We start from the raw sequence: 7,479 nt of genomic DNA on the forward strand, positions 1-7,479 counted from the left end.
CCTTCGAAACGGCATATCATTCATGTAAATTGGTTGCCCGAATCATTGAATTGCATTTATGAACTTGTATGCGGTTAATGTTAAGCATTAGATGCGGTTTTGGTTGTTGTATTAGGTAGATTGATTGATGAAATGTGTTTAGTTGTTTTCCTCGTCAAATTACCTTCCCAACGGTATAAGATACTTGTCATGATTGTTTGCGGATCATAAATGGTGATTGTTTGAAGTTAGGTTCGTGCATAAAACTTAAAAACTGCCAGAATTCTCTGCACAGGTAATGGCGCGGCGCGGCATATATCCGCGCGGCGCGCCAAAGTGGTCTGTCCAACTTTGTCAATTTTCGAATAATGTTTGCTATGCTACGCACCTCCGATTCACATGTAACTTGTCCTAACATGCTCATACATGATTAAAAACCTCAGAAAAATAGTTCGGGACCCGACCCGAACGTGTTGACTTTTTCGTTGACTTTGACCGACCAAAGTTTGACTTTTTGTCAAACTTAACCAAATGATTATGCAACCTTCCTAACTTGTTTATATACTTGTACCTTGTATGAAACTTGACAATTTGATTTCACATGCTACATAATTGAGTCGTAACGAGCCATAGGACTAATTGAACATCTTTGACCTATCGTGTTTACCGTTATTGATACGACCTATTTGTTTAGGTCAAGACTAGCACTATCCTTCGCACACGTTATTTTGTGAAGTACTTTTCGTACGTGCACTCAAGGTGAGATCATAGTCCCACTTTTACTCTTTTTGAACTTACATTTGAGATGAGAAAACATAAACATTTCTTTACTAAGTGAACACAAGTACAGGAAAAACAAACATTCTACATACGAGTTTAGAACAAAATCCTCAATTCGATTATCATTAGTTACACTTGCCGGGTGTAAGCGAGAACTTATGTTGTATGGATCCATATGGGTTTGACAAACCCTCATTCAAACGGTTCGCTACCGTTTACGAATGAAATATATTTTCGAGAAACAGTGTATGTTCTAGCACTAAGTGATGGGGTTCTATGGAAGGAATGTTAAGCATTGATAATTGGGTGCTCTTGAAACAAACTTTTGGAATGTATTACTATTATTTCATTGATGCAAATCTTGTGGTTCACTTGTACTTACTTACTTAAACCTATGATTTCACCAACGTTTTCGTTGACAGATTTCTATGTTTTTCTCAGGTCCTTGAACGATACATGATACATGCTTCCGCTCATTATTTTGATACTTGCATTGGATGTCGAGTATATATGCATACATGGAGCGTCTTTTGGATACTTTTAAATTGTGTCGCATAAGTTTCATTTGTACTTAAAACTTTGTATCGTAACTTGTGGTGGAACTATTCTTGTAAACTTTGAACAATCTTTACATTTGAAATGAATGCGACATATCTTTTGGTCAAACGTTGTTTTAAAGACTTATGACCACGTAACGGGACCTAAGTAGACGGCGCCGTCAATGACGATTTGGTCGGGTCGTTACATTATATGTGTGTGGGTTATACAACGGCATAAACATTCCCCTTAGCACGGCAACGCTTAGTCATTGGTTTTTGAACCGGTGAACGCGAATCTTATATATGGATCCATAGGGTTTGACATCCCCACTCGGGCTAGTCGCGCTAGCATTTAACGGGTGTTTAATACTTCGTGAACATACGCACTCACCAAGTGTACTTTCAGGGGGTTATAAACGTTAAGTCTAGTTACCGGGTGCCCACGGTTATACATATACTTTTCATATTGTTTGTTACACTGAAATCTCGTGGCCTAACTTACGTTACTGTTACAACTTAAACTATAGCTCACCAACATTCGTGTTTACTTTTAAGCGTGTATTTCTCAGGTGCCTAGAGGTTTCTTGCTTCCGCTGTTAGATTTGTTGTCATGCTGTTATTGAATTGCTGTTAAGGACCTGCTGTATTAGTTATCCGCTGCATTACTAGAGATGTCTCATTCATGGAACTTTTCTTTTGCATTCGTAGTTTATGTTAATTTCAAACAATGGCTTTGTAACGACCTTAGGGTCAAATAATTATGTTTATGCTCCTATTCGTAGGATGCGCGCTATCTTTTGTAAAACGTTATCTTTTTATGAATGCAAACTGGTTTTCAAACATCATATAGTATTTGACCATGTAATGATCTTGTTGATTGATGATCCGTACACGATGGTTTTGTACGGGGCGTCACACATAGTCTAATTTTCACAAGTGTCGTTCTTTTGTCCAAACCCCAATTATGGTACAAAGCCCAATTACCCAATTTTAATATTTAGCCCAACATCACGATTACTTCGGCTTAAATAAGTATAATAATAACTTAGCTACGAGACATTAATTTAAAAAGGTTGAACATAACTTACAATGATTAAAAATAGCGTAGCGTTACACGGACAGAATTTCGACTTACACCCTTACAACATTCGCTAACATACCCTTATTATTATTAAAATTAAAATATATATATATATATATATATATATATATATATATATATATATATATATATATATATATATATATATATATATATATATATATATACGTTGAGAGAATGAAGAAAGAAAAATATGTAGTATATTACTCGTTCAATTCGTCGCTTTTTATAGCACTTGGCCAGATTCTGATGCCCATGCGATCGCATGGATTTTGTGCCTTCTGGCCATGCGATCGCATGGCCGCCTGGGACAGCTCACATACTTTTGTTTTCTTATTTGCCGACGTTTTATTATATAATATAATATATATATAATTTTAAGAATTATTTATATATTATATTATATTCATGTACATAGTTGACTTGTAATTTTAGCTCCGTTGCGTCGCGCGTTGAGAGTTGACTCTGGTCCCGGTTCCGGATTTTAAAAGTCCTTGCGTACTATTTAATATCTTGTACTTTGCGTTTTGTGGCTTGTACTCTTATCATTTTTGGACGTTTCTCATCAATAAATTGAATCACTTGAATTATATCTTGTACATTTGAGCTTTTTGGTCATTTGCGTCTTCAAATCGTCGTTTTCTTCTTTTGTCTTCGCACTTATTTATTTAAACAAATATTACATAAAAATAGAACAATTGCAACTAAAATTTTTACTTATTGGAAAGATATTGTGCCTAAATATATGTTCATTTGGAGCACTATCAATAATGATCCCAGAATATAATATAGCTCAGTACACACAAATACGCAGTTTCGTGAAAGTTATAAGCACAAAAATATAAGTCGAAAAAGTCGGGTCGTTACAAAAAATTTCCCATTATTGGGCATACCTTCAAGAACATCAACCAAAGGCACATGTACGCAAATATTAGCATTAGTATTAATTGACTTACAAACAGTGTCCTTTGGTTGCTCGGATTGAATAGCTCTCAGATATGGAATAGGCGGCTTGTAAACTTTCAATTCAGGTGAAGGTTTCACCTCTTCTTCCACTTTATCTCATCAACACTAAACTCAGGGGACTTGGTAGTCTCAACACTCTTTACTTCCGACTCTTGATTACCCGAACTAGAAGGACTCCCCGTCATCAAACTCATTAAGTAATTACCATACGCGGGAGTTATATCACTAACTCTAATCCAACCATCTGTACCATTATGAGTATAATTCGGAATAACTTCATCGGATTCATAACCCTCAAAACTAGAAACAACATTCACCTGCAAATAAGTAGAAACCTGAGGATCTTTATGCTTCACATCACTTCAATTGTTATTAGTCAAGATTGTTCAGGGCGACCCATTGACATTTGGATTAGCTTGCGTATTCGAAGGGAGAGCACCCAGTGGTCTCTCCATTAGCGATTGAGCTATACGCCCTACATCCCGTTCCAAATTCTGAATCGAGGTCAGCTGACTTCGCACTTGCTGTTTTGTCGAATCACTATCTTTCCTCAAAGCCGTGATGCTTTCATCTGTCTTCATAATAAAACCCCGCAATAACTCCTCTAATGAAGGACCCTTATCCACATATGACTGATTTTGATTTTGATTAACGAACCCCGGTGGTCCATTCCTTTGATAACCCGAACTACCTCCTTGGTACTGATTATTGTATTGATTACCCAAGTAGTTCACCTGCTTTTCCATAGATTCCTGATTACAATCCTTTGTGAGATGTGGTCCCTGACATAACTCACAACCAACCTTTATAGCATGCATCTCTTTAGTCATCGATTCCATTTGTCTTTTAACAGTTGAAAGTTGTGCTCTAACCGATGCGAGCTCATCACTAGTTTCGGTACTAGTGACATGAGATGATTGAGAAACATCCATCTTTTGATGCCAATCATATGAGTGTGTAGCAGTTTCTGAGATGATGTTGTAGGCTTCATCCGGAGTCTTTTTCATCAAAGAACCACCTGCAGCAATGTCAATTTCTTTCCTCGTTGGCACATTAACACCATTATAGAAAATTTGGACCTTGTTAAAATTATTCAACCCGTGTTGAGGACAATTACGAATCATTTTACCGAATCGGGTCCAAGTATCATAGAGTGTCTCGTTTGACTTTTGGTCAAAGTGATTAATGTCACTCTGTAATTTTGCGGCCTTTGAAGCAGGAAAGAAATGCTGCAAGAACCTATCTTCCATCGTTGTCCAACTGTCAATTTCACCCTCGGGCAATGATTCTAACCAGTCCTTTGCATCATCATTCAAGGACCAAGGAAAAACCCTCAAATAAATAACCGTGTCCGCAACTTGGGCAATCGTGAACAAATTGCAGATGCTTTTGAAAGATCGAAGATGCTCGAATGCATCCTCTTTCAGTGTACCCCTGAACTGGCACTAATGAGTGATCATATTTAAAATCTTCCCCTTAACCTCAAAATCTTTATCAACTACCGGTTGGGTAATGGTATTTCCATTACCAGCCCTCGTGGCTTTCATCATCGCTTCCATGGATTGACCTCTCGCTGGTTCACCCATTTTAACCTCTTATTTCTTAATATATTCAAAGTTCGGAATATAAAAAGGTAATTCTAAGAAACCGTCAGCGATTTCTTGCTCTTCTTTAGCCTTGCTGCATGTATGGTAAACTCTAGACGGTTCCAGAGTTATAAGTACCTAACCTGTGATCACAACACAACAAAACCATGCGTGAAGCTGAAAATAAAATAACAGACAAGTAACTTTCGTGAAAACAAGTTTCCACGAAAGGATAAAATAACTAAAAGTTTGTAAAATCCTAAGACACACTGCTCCTCGGCAGCGGCACCAAAAATTTGATATGCTTAAAACCAACATAATCTTATTGTAGTATACTTACGAGTTTGTCCGCAGGGAGCAAAGTTTAAGATTTAAAAACTATTAATTATTCTGAATATTTTATGTAACGACTCGACTTTTTTGACTTGCTTTTGTGCTTTGTGCTTTTACGAAACTGCGTATTTGTGCGTACTGAGCTATATTATACTCTAGGATCTTACTTCATGTGGATTACTTTCGTTTATATGTTAAAGCGTGTCATTAAGTACGTAGGTTACTTAACTTGATCCCCGGAAGCCTTTACGACCGTTAATGTCACTTAACGTTTAAAATGAGCTATGTTTGTCGGTACACGTTTAACTTTGGTCATAATCGGAATATTATGACTACGAAATATTAATTGTTATTTTATAATAACAATTACTTGGGTTTTTGGATGCTTAATTACGCTTAGTAATTTACTAGAACACACTAGTTAGTCTTGTTGGACTTTCTACCATGTTGGACTTTAGCCCACCCTACACTAGCTAGTAGACTATTTAATTAGCCCAATTTTAATAAGTTAGTGACCCATATTAATGTAAGATAAATGCCCATTTATTAGAGAGAACATACTAGCATTTTTGTTAACCATAATCACAATTGTTGCATGGGATCCCAACATAAGCACCAACTTTAGACAACCATTAACCAAAAAGCAAAAGTTGTCCTCCCCTTGTCTCCCCCCAAACCCACGGCCACACCACCCCATCCCTCACTATAAATACAACACAAACCTCACCCATTTTACACTTGATCTCATTCACAAATTACACACACTTACTCTCTAATTCTCTCTCTAGTCTTTCTCACTCTAAAAAGTGTAAATTTTAAACTTTCTTCTTCTTCTTCCCTTCTCATCCACGACATCATCATCATCATTTAAAGGATCAAGCTTTTTAGCTTTTGATTGTGTTATATCTTGTAGATTTAAATTTGGATTTAAAACCTTCAAGAACATGGAAGATTCAAGTTTTCTAGCTTTGAATCTTTACTTATTTTGTTAGATCTAAATCTTTTAGCTTATAATCTTTGTATTTTGTTATAAAGATTCAAACTTGTGTTTGTAATCTTCATGTAACTTGAAGATCTAGCTTCATGCTTCAAGGATCTTTAAGAACAATCAAGATTCAAGCTTTCTAGCTATGAATCTTCATTTCTTTTGTTAGATCTAAGTTTTCTAACTTATGATCTCATTATTTTATTATAAAGATCAAAACTTATGTTTATGATCTTCATGTAACTTGAAGATCTAAGCTTTATGCTTCAAGATCCTCAAGAACACCAAAGATTCAAGCTTTCTAGCTTTGTAATCTAATAACTTGTGTGAAAAGGATCCAAGCTCTCTAGCTTAGGGTTCCATTACCTTATTTGATCAAGTTTGTGTTCATACTTATTTGATTGAAGGAAAGTTTGTAGCTTTAGTTGTAAATAGAACTTGTATTTGTGTTAAGACTAAGAATATGATGTAACCTTGGTTCATCATCCTTCTAAAACTCATAAGTGAGTTGTATTCTTACTTGGTCTTAACATATTGTGTGTTGATGGTTGAATCTTGGTCAAAGTGATGCTAACACATCAATGAGTTGTACACTTGAAGCTACAAGCATCAAGGATGAGAACCGTGATGAGCATCAAGCACCAAGAATCCCACCGGAGCACTTGTTTACTGTTTTTCAGGGTCTGATCAGACTCCTGGACTTCTGAAAATTGATTTTCAGATAGTTCATTTTGAGTAGATGACTTTTCGTTTAGGCCTCGCCTAAATTCGATATACGGTTTAGGATTTATATCCTTCCGAAAGTCACTAAGCCTTTGTAACGTTGTGCTAAAATTTCTAACCTACTCGCACTTAAACCGTCGCCACGGTCAAACAAAGATGAGTTAGGTTCTGAAAATTGGTCAGTGGTTAAAGGACTCATATACGGAGCCATGGCCACTGACTACGCGTCTTTTCGATTTGTATAGAGGTCGTAACAGCTGTCCAAAGTCAGCCTTTTGTTTCGATCTCTATTCTTGTTAAACTTACCTTAGCTTTGATGAATGATGATGATAATGATGATGACACTTAAACTTAATTTATTCACTTTTAAACTTATGGGGACAACATACTGACCTAGTGACCTTTGACTTAGGTTGACGACCTTTCGGACCGACTTACTACCTGCATACGTTTCATATCGACTTTTACTGCTTATTCACTGTGAGT

This window comes from Rutidosis leptorrhynchoides, chromosome 7 (assembly GCF_046630445.1).
Source record: "Rutidosis leptorrhynchoides isolate AG116_Rl617_1_P2 chromosome 7, CSIRO_AGI_Rlap_v1, whole genome shotgun sequence".
In the NCBI taxonomy this organism is placed as follows: Eukaryota; Viridiplantae; Streptophyta; class Magnoliopsida; order Asterales; family Asteraceae; genus Rutidosis; species Rutidosis leptorrhynchoides.